This window comes from Scyliorhinus torazame, chromosome 17 (assembly GCF_047496885.1).
Source record: "Scyliorhinus torazame isolate Kashiwa2021f chromosome 17, sScyTor2.1, whole genome shotgun sequence".
NCBI classification, from domain to species: Eukaryota; Metazoa; Chordata; class Chondrichthyes; order Carcharhiniformes; family Scyliorhinidae; genus Scyliorhinus; species Scyliorhinus torazame.
The window spans coordinates 163,664,361-163,677,979 of NC_092723.1; the positions used below are offsets into that span (position 1 = coordinate 163,664,361).

Genomic DNA, 13,619 nt, shown 5'->3' on the forward strand with positions numbered 1-13,619 from the left:
TGACGGTTCTTCACCCGGGGGAAGGAGTTTGGAGAGACCATCATTTTGGAGGAGGTGTGAGGTTAAACCTCAGGGATAACAAACAAACAAATCATTGGAGTTTGGTTCAAAAAGGCACCAATCAAAATATCTAGAAACGCCAAGTTAAACCCAACCTTCTCCTCATTCTCCACATAAGCTCTATGGAAACATGTAAAAGGATTGCCAGAACTCCACACCCACTGGCAGGATGGAGCGGCATAAAGTCAGGTGGGATAGCGAGGGAGGGGAGTGTGCCATACCTATCACTGTGGGAAGTCTAAAGTTATGGCGAGCTTTTTTAGATAAAGCATTTTCTTTCAAGTATAGCCAGGTACATTTAACAGTACAGTACTTATTAACCATTAGTAGCTGTTGCTGTGTGCAGGAAGCATTCAACATAAAGCTAGGACTGGACAGAATGTTCTTTCCCCCACATTTTCATTATAATACTTTCCCTGTTATACCTTTACTCATTCAGTGTTCAAAGTTTCAAAGAACCATTTTAAAATGGTTAATAGCGTCCTCCTGCAATTAATGTTTTCTTCAACTCTTCCGCTGCATGGAGACCAGAATATAATGCACCCTCAAAGCCTTGTAGATCTCACTGTCCTTGGTGTCAGGCGGGTGTATTGTTTGTTTCGGAGGAGTCTGTCTGCTAATGAGCTCCTAATGATATACTTAGGATGTATCAAGTCTAGACCGTAGTTACATTCCTGGTATTTGGGCTTGTTCCCTGTGGCGGGCACATTTACCACAGTCATCTTAGCTACAACAAACCTCCTTTCAAACCCCGTGACCAACAAACCCACCTAGCAGGACAATAGCAGCAGATGTATGGGAACATCACCACCTTCAGATTCCCCCACAGGGCTCACAACATCCTGAGTTCGAACTGTATCGTCGTTCTTTCACTATCGCTCAGTCAAAATCCTGGAACTCCCCTCCGAACAGCCCTGTGCATGTTTCTACAACACATGTGCTGAATTTTACATTCAGAGGTGGGGTACAGCCGGTCCTGGATGCAAGTAAAATTGCACTGAACGACATTGGTCGTGCATCCCGAAGTCATTGAACACGCGTGCACCATTGAGGTCGGCAGGGACGTACGGGAGTCCGAACCATGCCGGCCGACAATAAAAGGGCTGCCCGCCTAAACTAAAATCTTCTACACTTCCGGGGTCCGTATCCCTCTATTCCCATCCTATTCATGTATTTGTCAAGATGCCCCTTAAATGTCACTATCGTCCCTGCTTCCACCACCTCCTCCGGTAGAGAGTTCCAGGCACCCACTACCCTCTGTGTAAAAAAACTTGCCTCATACATCTCCTCTAAACCTTGCCCCTCGCACCGTAAACCTATGCCCCCTAGTAATTGACCCCTCTACCCTGGGAAAAAGTCTCCGACTATCCACTCTGTCTATGCCCTGTCGTGTTGGGTGCTCTGCTACACAGACAAACCATTGCGGATGGTACAACTCAGTTTTATTACTAACAATATTTACAATGGTAAACTGGTTACTGTGGTTTGTTCATTACCCTTGACTCTGTGGACCTATCCCTAACACTATCTTGGAGTGGCACTCAGCACATGGTGGATGTCTGAGTGGCTTGCTGTGAGCTCTGGGCCCTGAGCTGTCTCCTGCTGGATTGAGCAGGAAGTGTCGTGTTCCCCGTTTTATAGTGTGTATGCTCTTGCCTGTGATTGGCTGTGGTGTTGTGTGTGTATTGATTGGTCCGTTCATCTGTTCCTCAGTATGTATGTATGTTTGCACCATGATGTTTACCTGAATATCATGACATGCCCCTCATAATTTTGTAGACCTCTATCAACCTCCGACGTTCCAGTGAGAACAAAGCGAGTTTATTCAACCTCTCCTCATAGCTAATGCCCTCCATAACCAGGCAACATCCTCTTCTGCACCCTCTCCAAAGCCTCCACATCCTTCTGGTAGTGTGGCAACCAGAATTGAACACTCTCCTCCAAGTGTGGCCTAACTAAGGTTCTATACAGCTGCAACATGACTTGCCAATTCTTATACTCAATGCCCCGGCCAATGAAGGCAAGCATGCTGTATGCCTTCTTGACTACCTTCTCCACCTGTATTGCCCCTTTCAGTGACCTGTGGACCTGTACTCCTAGATCTCTCTGACTTTCAATACACTTGAGGGTTCTACCATTCACTGTGTATTCCCTACCTGCATTAGACCTTCCAAAATGCATTACCACACATTTGTCCGTATTAATCTCCATCTGCCATCTCTCTGCCCAAGTCTCCAAACGATCTAAATCCTGCTGTATCCTCTGTCAGTTCTCATCGCTATCCGCAATTCCACCAACCTTTGTGTCGTCCGCAATCTTACTAATCAGACCAGTTACATTTTCCTCCAAATCATTTATATAGACTACAAACAGCAACGGTCCCAGCACTGATCCCTGCGGAACACCACTAGTCACAACGCTCCAATTAGAAAAGCATCCTTCCATTGCTACTCTCTGCCTTCCATGACCTAGCCAGTTCTGTATCCAGAACTGGATTGATGGTTCCTGTGACAAGGCTATCCTTTGAACAGGTGGCTCATGGCCCCACTCTGGCACCCAAAGAACAGAAGCAGAGAAGAGGTACAACCAGAAGCCATGCCTCCACAAGGAGAGGACCATTGGGCTTCTCAAGATGTGCTTTAGATGCCTGGTCTGGTCAGGCGCAGCATTGCGATATCCTCCAGAGCGCATCTCGCTTATCTTCATTGAATGTTGCATTTTGCACAATCTGACATTGGCAAGGGGTAGGGGTGGATGGGGGGGCGGTGGGAGGGTGGAACCTACTGGAGGCTGAGGATAGTGAGGCAGCTCCACACGCCACGGAGGATGACTCCAGAGAGGGGCCTAATGAGGAGCCTGGGGATGTGGACGTGGAAGCAGATGAGAGGAACCCTCAGGGGCACCTCGGGCCACCAGGGATGCCTTGACCTTGTGCTCCTTCAGCTAGGCCTCCAAGCCATCAATGCTACCCCATGGCAATGGCACTGTCTCCTTTACAAACAATCGTGATTCGCTAGACCAACCCCAAACTCCATCTGCAGCCTGTGCAGTACAGTTACAAGCCTGTGCTGAATCTGGAACCTATTGCAATCATCAAACCATTTGTTGCTATCCTCGCCCACACTGTCAGGACAACTGGAAGACGCGTCTCACTCTAGGTGGGACTTAATTGGCTACCCAGTGTTTGATTGTGTTAAAAACGTGATCTTGCCCGGGAGTGGGTTCGACATCTGCTTCCAGGCCACTGGCTTGGCGCACATGTCAAGCGTGAAATTCAGTCCGTGGACTGCGGCAGTTCAAGTGGGCAGCTCACCATCACCAATTCTCAACGGAAATTAAGGATGGACAATAAATGGTGGCCGAGCCAGCAGCGCCCACATCACATGAACGGATATGTAAAAAACCCAAGAATGCACACCAGCCGGCACATCTGGGGCAGTCTGGTTTTGGGCGCCTTCAGTGGAATGTTTCTCGATGGCAGCTGCGCGGGAAAACACATCGCCGTCCAACGGCATTTTCCCCTTTTTATTGGCCTTGGGGAGTTTCTCTCCACCGAGGTCTCACTCAGAACCATTTCCTGTTGGGAAGCCCAGCACGAAAGGCTCCTCACAGATTGGGGTGACATTTTGTCTGGTTGCTCCGATCTCACCCGCCCCCCCCCTGTTTTTAACACTTCTCTCCCCCCCCCCCCATCCTCTCCCCGAGAACACCCCCTTATTCCTGGCAGTGCTGCCTGGGCACCCTGGCACTGCCATGGGGCAGGCTGACAATGCCACGGTGCCCGGGTGCCAGAGGGCACACCAGGGTGCCACTCTGCCCTGTCCCCAACCACCCAGCGGTCTCTAATGGCCTGGGAGACCTCCCGAGGTACTGTTACGACTGGCCCACGTTTGTGGAAAGCAATACTAAACGGCACCCTGGTGACGTCTTCCAGGCGTGGCCTTTAGGTCGAGGTCACCAGGGGAATTCCACGAACGCATAATTAAATGAGCCTGATGGATGATTTTAATATGCTGATCTGGACCACGCCCAGTGAGGGCAAGATCCAGATTTTGATGTCTCACGAGTTAAATCTGGTGAGGCGTTTCGAGCATTGCAAACCTCACGAGAGGCCCCGTATCAGTAAAATCTTCCATTTAAGCAAGAAAGGGCGAGGTGGTACTTGCTGAATTAAACTATAGCAGCCGGACTTTAAATTAGATTTTTTTTTTTCACCTTTATGATTTTCAGGGCTTGGGTGTCAATGGCAAGGCCTGAACCTATCCACCTGTCACAGTGGGCCCTCCTCACGAACCGCAGATACTTTGTTCAACTGCTTCAGAGTCGATGTGAGAGACAACCATATTGGGTGTGGGCCCGGAGTCACAGATAGACCAGACTGAGTAACGATGGTGAGTTTTCTTCCAAAAAGGACATGAACAAAATAGTTGTTTCTTTGCAAACAACAATCACTTCATAGTCACCTTTACTAACATCAGCTTTTTAAAAACTGAACACAAGTTCAAAAATTATTTTGGGAGCACGGTTTCACACAAAAAGTCATGGGATTACACATCACATCCTGTGCAGGAGTCGACCATGTGGCCCAGCGAGTCAGCTCCGTCATTCCATACTATCGTGGCTGATCTTGGGCTTCAGAACCATTTTCCCGCCCTCTCCCCAGAACCCTTAATTCTCTGAGAGACCATCTGTCTCTACCAACCTGAGATGCACTTAATGACAGAGCGTCCACAACTCTCTGGGGTAGAGAATTCCAAAGGGTCACAACCCTTAGAGTGAAGAAATGTTTCTGCATCTCAGTCCTGAATGATCAGCCACCTTATCCTGAGACTGCGCCCTCGTGTTTAGGATTCTCCAACCAGAACCAAGTTCTCTAACTGCCAAGGTGGGATTTGGAACTCGTGCTTCAAGGTTTACGGGTTAGTAACCCAGTAACATCGCCGCTATACTACCGCACACCGTTAATTTCCTAAAATGCCATGTGTACCAGCAAATTCACCTGTGAATAACCCTTCGGCCAATGCTTTCTCTCCGCTCAGCAACCTCTGAGTTACACGGTTGCAATCGGACCCTCAGCAAGTAAGGAAACGCGCCAAATCATATCACATAATGGCTGAGTGGCTTGATACTTCAACGTATTTAGTTGGCTTTAATGAGGGACTTATTGAGGGCGGGATTTTCCGGTTCCCCAGCCACGTGTATCTCGGTCGCGCGCCGTTCGCTGGTGGTGGGATTCTATCTTTCCGCCGCTTGTCAATGGGCTATCCCATTGATAACCACCCCACCCCTCCGCGAAACCCGTTGGCGGACGTGTGCTGCCGATGGGAAAAGTAAATCGCAACAACCGGAGAATTACGGCCCATATTTCCGAGCAGTAATTCTGTTTTGATATTTAATGCATTAAGTTCACGAGGCCATGCAGAACACCAGGCCATGTTGCACCCGCTCAGCAGATTTGCATAAAACGTACTTCCATGATAAATATTTTATATTGTTTTTGCTTTGGGTTGATGAAGTAATCAGCACCACAAGGATTTCCCAATTGGCTATTTTTATCTTGTTTCTAAGATCCCCGATCCATGCATAATCATGACCAACGCACAAGAAGGCTTCTTGGCAGACTAACTGTGTATTTCTAGGATGTAACCATTGCTGACTACTTCAAGGAGTGAAGGAGGCGAATGACATTGTTGTCTTTAAGGAGAAGATGTATAAACAGATGAGACAGAGAACGATAGGGTGAGATGAAATGGGCTGCTCAGAGAATGGTGTGGGCAATAAACAATGGCATTGCAAGCTGGGTTTAATGGCCTGTTTCTGTACTGTGGACCATGTAACTCGATGTAAGTCAGGGATTTTTACATTCAGCATCCTTCACAAAGACCTTGAATCCTATTTCCTTTTATCTTTTCACGCAACTAAACATTGATGACAAAGTTTGTGTCAAATCGGAGGGAGAGAAATCCAATCCACTGGAACGCATTATCAGAAAAGACCACTAGAGTCCATTCAACCAGTGTGTCAGAAAGGTAATGTCTCACAACCCATTCGTACACCTCCATCTTATTTATAGCGTATTATTTGAGCAACAGTTAACATTTTAATGGATCCACTGTCCTTCCACTTCTTGAGGGAACAGCCCCACAGAAAGGCAACTAATTCTGTAAACCACTCAATAAAGAGGAAAAGACCCAGGATTCTGTGATCCCGAGGCTAAGTACACGGCATCAGGATCAGCAATTCTGGCCCCTACAGCTGATCCCGGCGTGAACTGGGCGCCGCGGGATCCGCGCATGCGCAGTGGCACCGGCGCCAACACGCACATGCACAGTGGCTTCCTTCAACGCGCCGGCTCCGACGCAGCATGGCGCAGGGCTACAGGGCCCGGCGCGGATGAAAGGAGGCCGCCAGCCAGAGAGGCCGGCCCGCCAATTGGTGGGCCCTGATTGCGGGCCAGGCCACATCGGAGGACCCCCCCGGGGTCGAATCGCCTCTCCCCTCCCCACAGGCCGTCCCCCGACCCTTCCATGCAGAGTTCCCGCCGGCTGAGAGCAGGTGTGGATGCCGCCGGCGGGACATGGCGTTTTTACGACGGCCGCTTGGCTCATTCCGTGGTGAGAATCGGCAAGCCAGCCGCGTAGAGAATCGTGTGCCGGCGTCGGGGCGGTGTGGCGCGATTCACGCCAGTCGCGGGGATTCTCCGGCCCGACCCCGGGCTGAGAGAATCCCGCCCATTATTTGTCTACATTGTCCACTTGCTACTATCCTTATGGTCTTAAGGTATCATCCTTTAGACCATAAGACATTGGAGCAGAATTAGGCCACTCGGTCCATTTTTCCTCTAATAAACTATCAACAAATGAAGCTTGCATTCATATAGTGGGCTGGATTCTTCGCTCCCCTACTCCGAAATTGCGTCCGGCAATGGGGCAGAGAATCCGTTTTGACACCAATATTGGGAGCGGCGCCGGTTTTTGTATTCTCTGCCCCTTGAAAAGCAGTGTACTCCTAGAGTATGCCGCGCCAAGTATCCACGGCCTCAGGCCATTGCCTGAGACCCGCCCCGCATGTTCCGTCCCTGACCGGCCAGGTTCCCGATGGCGTGGGTTACGTATGCTCACGCCGTCCGGGAACTGCGCGTGTCCGGCGCTGGCACAGTCGGGGAAGGCCAATCCGTGAGCAGGCGGGGCTTCATTCCCGTAAAAGCCTCCCCGAACAGGCGCCGGAATGTGGCGACTAGGGGCTTTTCATAGTAACTTCATTGAAGCCTACTTGTGACAATAAGCAATTTTCATTTTCATTCATTTCATTTCATTTCATTTGGGGCTGGGGCACTGTGGGCAGGCAGTCCAGAGCACGCGAGCAGCCGAAGGAGGGCACTACATATGCGGTCCAGGTCCGCGGGCTGGGTCCACCATGAAGCATGGCGCGGCCGCTGCCATGCGCATGCGCGGCCACGGAACCGGAAATGCTCAGGGCCGTGTCAGCAGTTGGAGCTGAGAGCTCTATGCTGCCTCCCTGCTCGCCCCCTGCAAAACAAGGAAAGGTTGGCTGCTTTGGGCCAGTTTTCCTGGCGTAAAAGACCACCGTTTCACGCCGGCGGGGGGGACATAGTCTCCAAAACGGAGAATCCGGCCCAGTGTCTTTTACATGGGAAAACTGCATCCTGAAGAGATATTAAGATGCTTCAAAGAGGTGGATTTAAAGGAGTGTGTTGTTGGTGGAGAGCGAGGTTAAGAAGGGGAAGAGATTGAGGGAAAAAAATTGAGAGTGCACAGGCTTGACAGTACATAGCCTTCAATGGACAATGTTGTGATATAATGTACATGTACCTGCAAGGATGGGTATCTTAAGCTGTTGTCAATCATTACTCACCTCGAGAGGCAAGTAATATGTATGACTTTAGTGGTGAAACCATGTTTTGCATCAAAACAGTGATTTTTGAATTTATTGAGCAGAAACTCCTAATTGATTGTTTTTTTAAAGACTAAAGCCACAATCCAGGGACCTGGGCTCCTCGTCAGAGATGGCTGCACATTTGCATCGCTATACCTTCTACATTCCCCCAAAAACATTGAAATGGAGACAGCCCCTCTGAAAAGCCGCACCAAGAACAATAGTCTTTATCGATGATGAAAAGGGGTCATTCACTATCAAAGTTTCCAGACAATCACATGGGTTCTCAACTGGATGAAGACACATCATTGGACCCTGGCTGAGTGAGGAATTCCCAGGCATGATCTAATTGAGTTACAATTGGAATACAGTAGTCACGGCCTTATTCGGATCACTGGGAAGTTGGTGGTAAGCTAACCCTTTGTATGTTTTAAGCACCTGCTTACTCTGCAGAACTAGGCAACTGGGATGCTGAAGGAACAAAATCCTCTCTCTCCAACCGGCTAGCACATTTTTGAACACAATCTGCTGATTTTGACCATCCAGGTGCCACACACAGAGATTTTAAAAAATAACTCAATCAACCCCTATTGTCTTCAGAAGAACAGATAAATCGTCCATTGGTAAATTCAAACCACCTCAATACCGAAAACAGGAGGATCACCAAATTCAGTCTTAAAAACCACCCAGATCACCAACCTTCAAGATTCGTATATCTCTTTCATTTTATGGGTCTGTAAATTACTGAATCTATCTGCCCCTTTCTGTAATCAATTTGTGTGTGTGTGAGAAAGTTGGCACATTTAAAATACATATTTTACTTGGACTGGTTTAAGGGCAATAAAAACTATTTGTGGTATTTTTAAAGGATAGGTTTGCAGACCATGAAGGTACAAACAAACAGGAGCTTTATTGGAAAGGTGTTTACTCTACAGGCTGTCAGGACAGACTGCCCGTTTGCACGTTCAAACCTTCAGTGATGCCATCAATATGTCTTGTGATCGGACTCTTAAAGTGACCTTGTTCCAACTAGGAACAAACTTGAATACACATCGCTTTCCTCCCCCTTTACATTACAGGTTCCTGCACTGAAACACATTAACAATCACAATTTACAATATCAACAATTATTAAACACAACAGTCAATATGTTAGACATTTTGGATTTGTTGATTTCTGTGTCGGTGAACCTCAGGCATCTGCTTATTCGTGTTGACTGCAACCTCTGGTGTTTTAGGTTACATTTGGACTTTGGCTGTAGTTGTGTCAACCGGAGTCGATGTGGTGTTCGGAGGGGGACTCAGAGTTGACATGTCCTCAATTTGGTACTGTCTTCTACGGTTGTTTCCGGTATTGTCAGGTTCTCAGGAATGTCTAGATCTTCACTTGACACAGTTTGTTACGGACTCTCAGTTGACTCTGTCTCTGGCAAACTAGTTCTGGTTGCTAAAAGTTAATCAGTATCAAATTCCTTAGCAGTTAGCAGTTTCAAATTCCTAGGGATGCACATCTCCAAAAATCTGTCCTGGTCCGCCCACGTTGACGCTACCACTAAGAAAGCACAACAGCGCCTATACTTCCTCAGGAAACTAAGGAAATTCGGCATGTCCACATTAACCCTTACCAACTTTTACAGATGCACCATAGAAAGCATCCTATCTGGCTGCATCACAGCCTGGTATGGCAACTGCTCGGCCCAAGACCGCAAGAAACTTCAGAGAGTGGTCAACACAGCCCAGTCCATCACTCAAACCTGCCTCCCATCCATTGGCTCCATCTACACCTCCCGCTGCCTGGGGAAAGCGAGCAGCATAATCAAAGATCCCTCCCACCCGTCTTACTCATTCTTCCAACTTCTTCCATCGGGCAGGAGATACAGAAGTCTGAGAACACGCACGAACAGACTCAAAAACAGCTTCTTCCCCGCAGTTACCAGACTCCTAAACCACCCTCTTATGGACTGACCTCATTAACACTACACCCTGTATGCGTCACCCGATGCCGGTGTTATGTAGTTACATTGTATACCTTGTGTTGCCCTATTATGTATTTTCTTTTATTTCCTTTTCATTTCATGTGCTTAATGATCTGTTGAGCTGCTCGCAGAAAAATACTTTTGACTGTACCTTGGTCCACATGACAATAAACAAATCCAACCCAATCCAATGTCTCCTCCACACTACATCGTCCCGGGTTTGAATGGTGTAGGAGACCAGTCCTGTCTGTGCTAAGACAATAGCAAGTGTCCACTTCTCACTGGTGGTATAGTTCCTTGTCAATACTTCCTGACCTTTCCAAAAAACATGGAGTTTAGCCCTGTTCTCATGTCGCAAAACCTGACTTTGTTGTTTCCTCTCAACAATCTCTCTCGTCTTACATGGCTTCGCAGATCAAACACTGTCTACATGGACTCTTTTCCATGGTCCTTCTGGCCATTCCATGGGTGCAATGGCACTAATAACGTCAGGTTTCCAACCTTTACACAAGCCGAACACAAGCCCACCTTCACTTTGATTTCGCGATCGAGCCCTGACCACTAAAAATAGCTTCTGACTATCTCCTTCACCTTGACTATCCCACAATGGCCTTCATGACACGTTTCATAACAATGGCGGAATGACGACCCTCATTCCCCAGCCGTGCCAACCAGTCTGTACGGATAGATCTTTGGGTAACGTGTGCCTTCAACCCCAGCTTTAGTCCCACAGTCTTGCCATGAAATACCATGTCCACAACATCTGACAGTGGTGGATTATTCCTTGTGCACTTCTTAACTTGACAATAGCAGGAGTGTTATTGACATCTTCGAAATAGAAAATGTTATCACTCAAACTATTCATTGATGACTCGTTCGGTAAAGGTAATCCAGACAGTCCATCAGTGTTCCCATGGAGATTTGATTGACAATATTTTATTGTATATGCGCGTGCTGACAACAGCAATGTCCTTCTCTGCATCCGGCTGGCTGCTAGAGATGGAATTCCGGTGTGCGGCTCAAGTATCGCTGTCATTGGCTGATAATCTGTTAGTAAATTGTCAAATAGTGTTGTGAGTCAGGATCCAATTTATCTGGAGATAGGTTTGACGAAGGTCAGCTTTAGTGAAATGCTGGCCTCCAGCCAACCCAGGAATCATCAACTAATGTCAGAGGGTACAGTAACCGGGTTGATAGTGACTTTAAAATCGGCACATATGCGTGCCGAACCATCTTTCTTCATCACGGGTACTATCAGCATGGCCCAATTACTTACATTAATGGGTTCAAGAACACCCCCCCCCCCCCCCCACCCTCCGTCTTGACCACCTTCTTTAATTCTGCCTCGATCTTAGACCTGATGGCATACAGCACTGACCTAGCCTTTAAGCATCTTGCTTGGCTTCCGTCCTTAATCCTTAGCTTGACTGAGATCTCTCCAGCTTCAGCTGTCCATTAAGACAATGGCATGGTTCTTTAAAATCTTCAATGGCCCTGCTTCGAAGTCCGACATGAGATTCACCTCGGCCCAGTTTAGCTCGATTCCCACCAGCTAGGTTCTCCCCATTCTGGCTGGATAGTTACCTTTGACGATGTGCAGGATAAGTCTGCAGTCTGTCCGTTTTGCTGCACATTTACATTGATAGGGCCCCTCAATGGGACCACTTCCCCAGCATAGGTTTTTAGTATTATATTTGAGAGTTTGAAGACGATATGTCATGGTTTCTCTTCAGAAACAATTTATGGTACCAATGAAACTGCTGCTCCTGTGTCCGTTTCCATTTTCACCAGCTCTCAGTCCAGTAAAGGAGTGACCTAGTAATAGTTTGTAAAACCCGCAATGCCCATTACGTTCAACAACGGTTCGTCATCTGATTGTGACTCTGGTCCTTTCTCACGTCCTGCTTCTATCACGTGTATCTTTTTCTCTCTCTTTGGTTTTTGATTTGTTCTTGCTTTTTATCGTTTTTGTTTTGAAACGCCCGCGGATCGCGGCGAAAACGGCCGGAGAATGGCCGGGTCCCGGTCTGCGCATGCGCACTGCTGATGACCTGCAGCGGTCGCGCCGTACAACAACCTAATCTGCAAACCATGACCTCACAGCCCACCCCCTGGCTACCCCCAACCCCTAGCAGACGCCTCCCCGTCCAGCGGCCCTGATCCCGGCCGAGTGTGGCGGCGCTGGACACAGTCCACGGCTGGCACACCGGCTCATACGACACGTGTCTCGCGCCGTCGGGAACTCGGCCCATCGGGGGCGGAGCATCGCAGGTGGGCCGGCTGATGAAGCACCAATGGCCTTGCGACTGCGCGCGGCGCGAGGCACGATGGCGCCGGTTTGGAGGGGGTGGAGAGTCACAAACTGCCATCAAACCGGCGGCGGCCCCAATTCTGGCGTCGGAATTGATTCTCGGCCGATTACGATTTTGGCGTGGGGCAACGGAGAATCCCACTCATTACCTAGTCTTATCTTCTAATAAAGAAGGTAAGACTATCCTTGCCATATAATTGGTGTGTTTACATCAGATATAAGAACATAACGGACAAGAAGCCAAGTTTGTTGGGACACAGGGCCCTGAGGGAGTTGAAACCTGTTGAAGGAGGTGAGAGAGATAGATAGGCAGTAGGGGCAGGCTCTGGTGTAATAAGAGAAGTCATTTTTTTGTGAGTTGCATCAACGTCATTTGCTTATGTCAATAATAGTCCAGTTCCCTGGGAATACGATATAAACAGACTAGAAGCAGAACTAAAAATGCACTTGTTGTCGCATCTAATCCACATTATGTGACATATGGTAACAGTCGGTGTCAAAATCCTTTTACCGGTGTGAAAAATATGCCTCGAGAGACATAATGGGGAAAATAAAGCCAGTACACATCAAGGAAGCCAGCTCCTGCTTCTTACATGCATACCTAAGTATCATTTCTGTTTTCAGTTCAGTCAATCACCGCATTCTAAGGACAAGAACGATGAAGGTGTAAACCGATTATTTAACATGGACTGTGAGACCTGAATTCATAGCATGTCAGCAAGGCTCAAGATTAGAAGGATCTTTCCCCTTCTCAACAGACTTGCGATTAAATGGAATAGGTGACCATGCAGAGCAATGAATGGTGTGTCATTTAATACCTTTGAGGAATACCTTGGTGTGAGGCAGACTGAAAGGCCAAATGGAATCGAGAGAGGAAGAGGGTGATTGAAGACTGCGTAGATCTTGATTGTTCTTCAGCTGCTGGGACCAGTGAATTGGCAAGGAACACAATCACTCAGAGTTGGATAATGTTGCTTGTAAGATCACATAGGTGTTCTGATTTAGCTTTTGGGGCGCGGGGATTTCTCAAAATCAAATAGGCAGTCAGTCTGAAGACAACAAGAGCAATGTGCATTTCTATAGCACCTTTAACATCGGAAAGTGTCCCAGGACGCATGTCAGGAATGTTAATTATTGAGTAGAATTTAACAGAAAGCCATATGAGGAGATATTAGGACAAGTGACCAAAAGTGTTATTATAACGATAGCGTTTAAGCAGCGCCCTAAAGGAGGAAAGAGATAAAGAGGTATGGAGAGGTTTAGGGGCAGAACTCTTAAGGGTGGGACCTCGGCACGTGCAATGGCGGAGCAATTAAAACCTGGAATGCAGGACAAGCCAGAATTGGGGGAACACAGAAATCTTAAAGGGTTTTGAGG

The 13,619-nt window shown here is 47.9% G+C and overlaps 1 long non-coding RNA gene across 2 annotated transcripts in view; it reads left to right on the forward strand.

The window, feature by feature from the left end:
- The window catches only part of LOC140394354 (uncharacterized), a 45,293-nt gene that overhangs the window by 17,609 nt on the left and 14,065 nt on the right, over positions 1 to 13,619 (forward strand). The window contains exons 2-4 of one of the 2 annotated variants that reach the window (XR_011935855.1): positions 4,291 to 4,451; positions 5,998 to 6,089; positions 8,047 to 8,688. This is a non-coding gene — a long non-coding RNA (uncharacterized lncRNA). Of the gene's footprint in view, positions 1 to 4,290; positions 4,452 to 5,997; positions 6,090 to 8,046; positions 8,788 to 13,619 lie in introns of those variants that run through there. The other variant, XR_011935854.1, reaches the window with a different exon arrangement.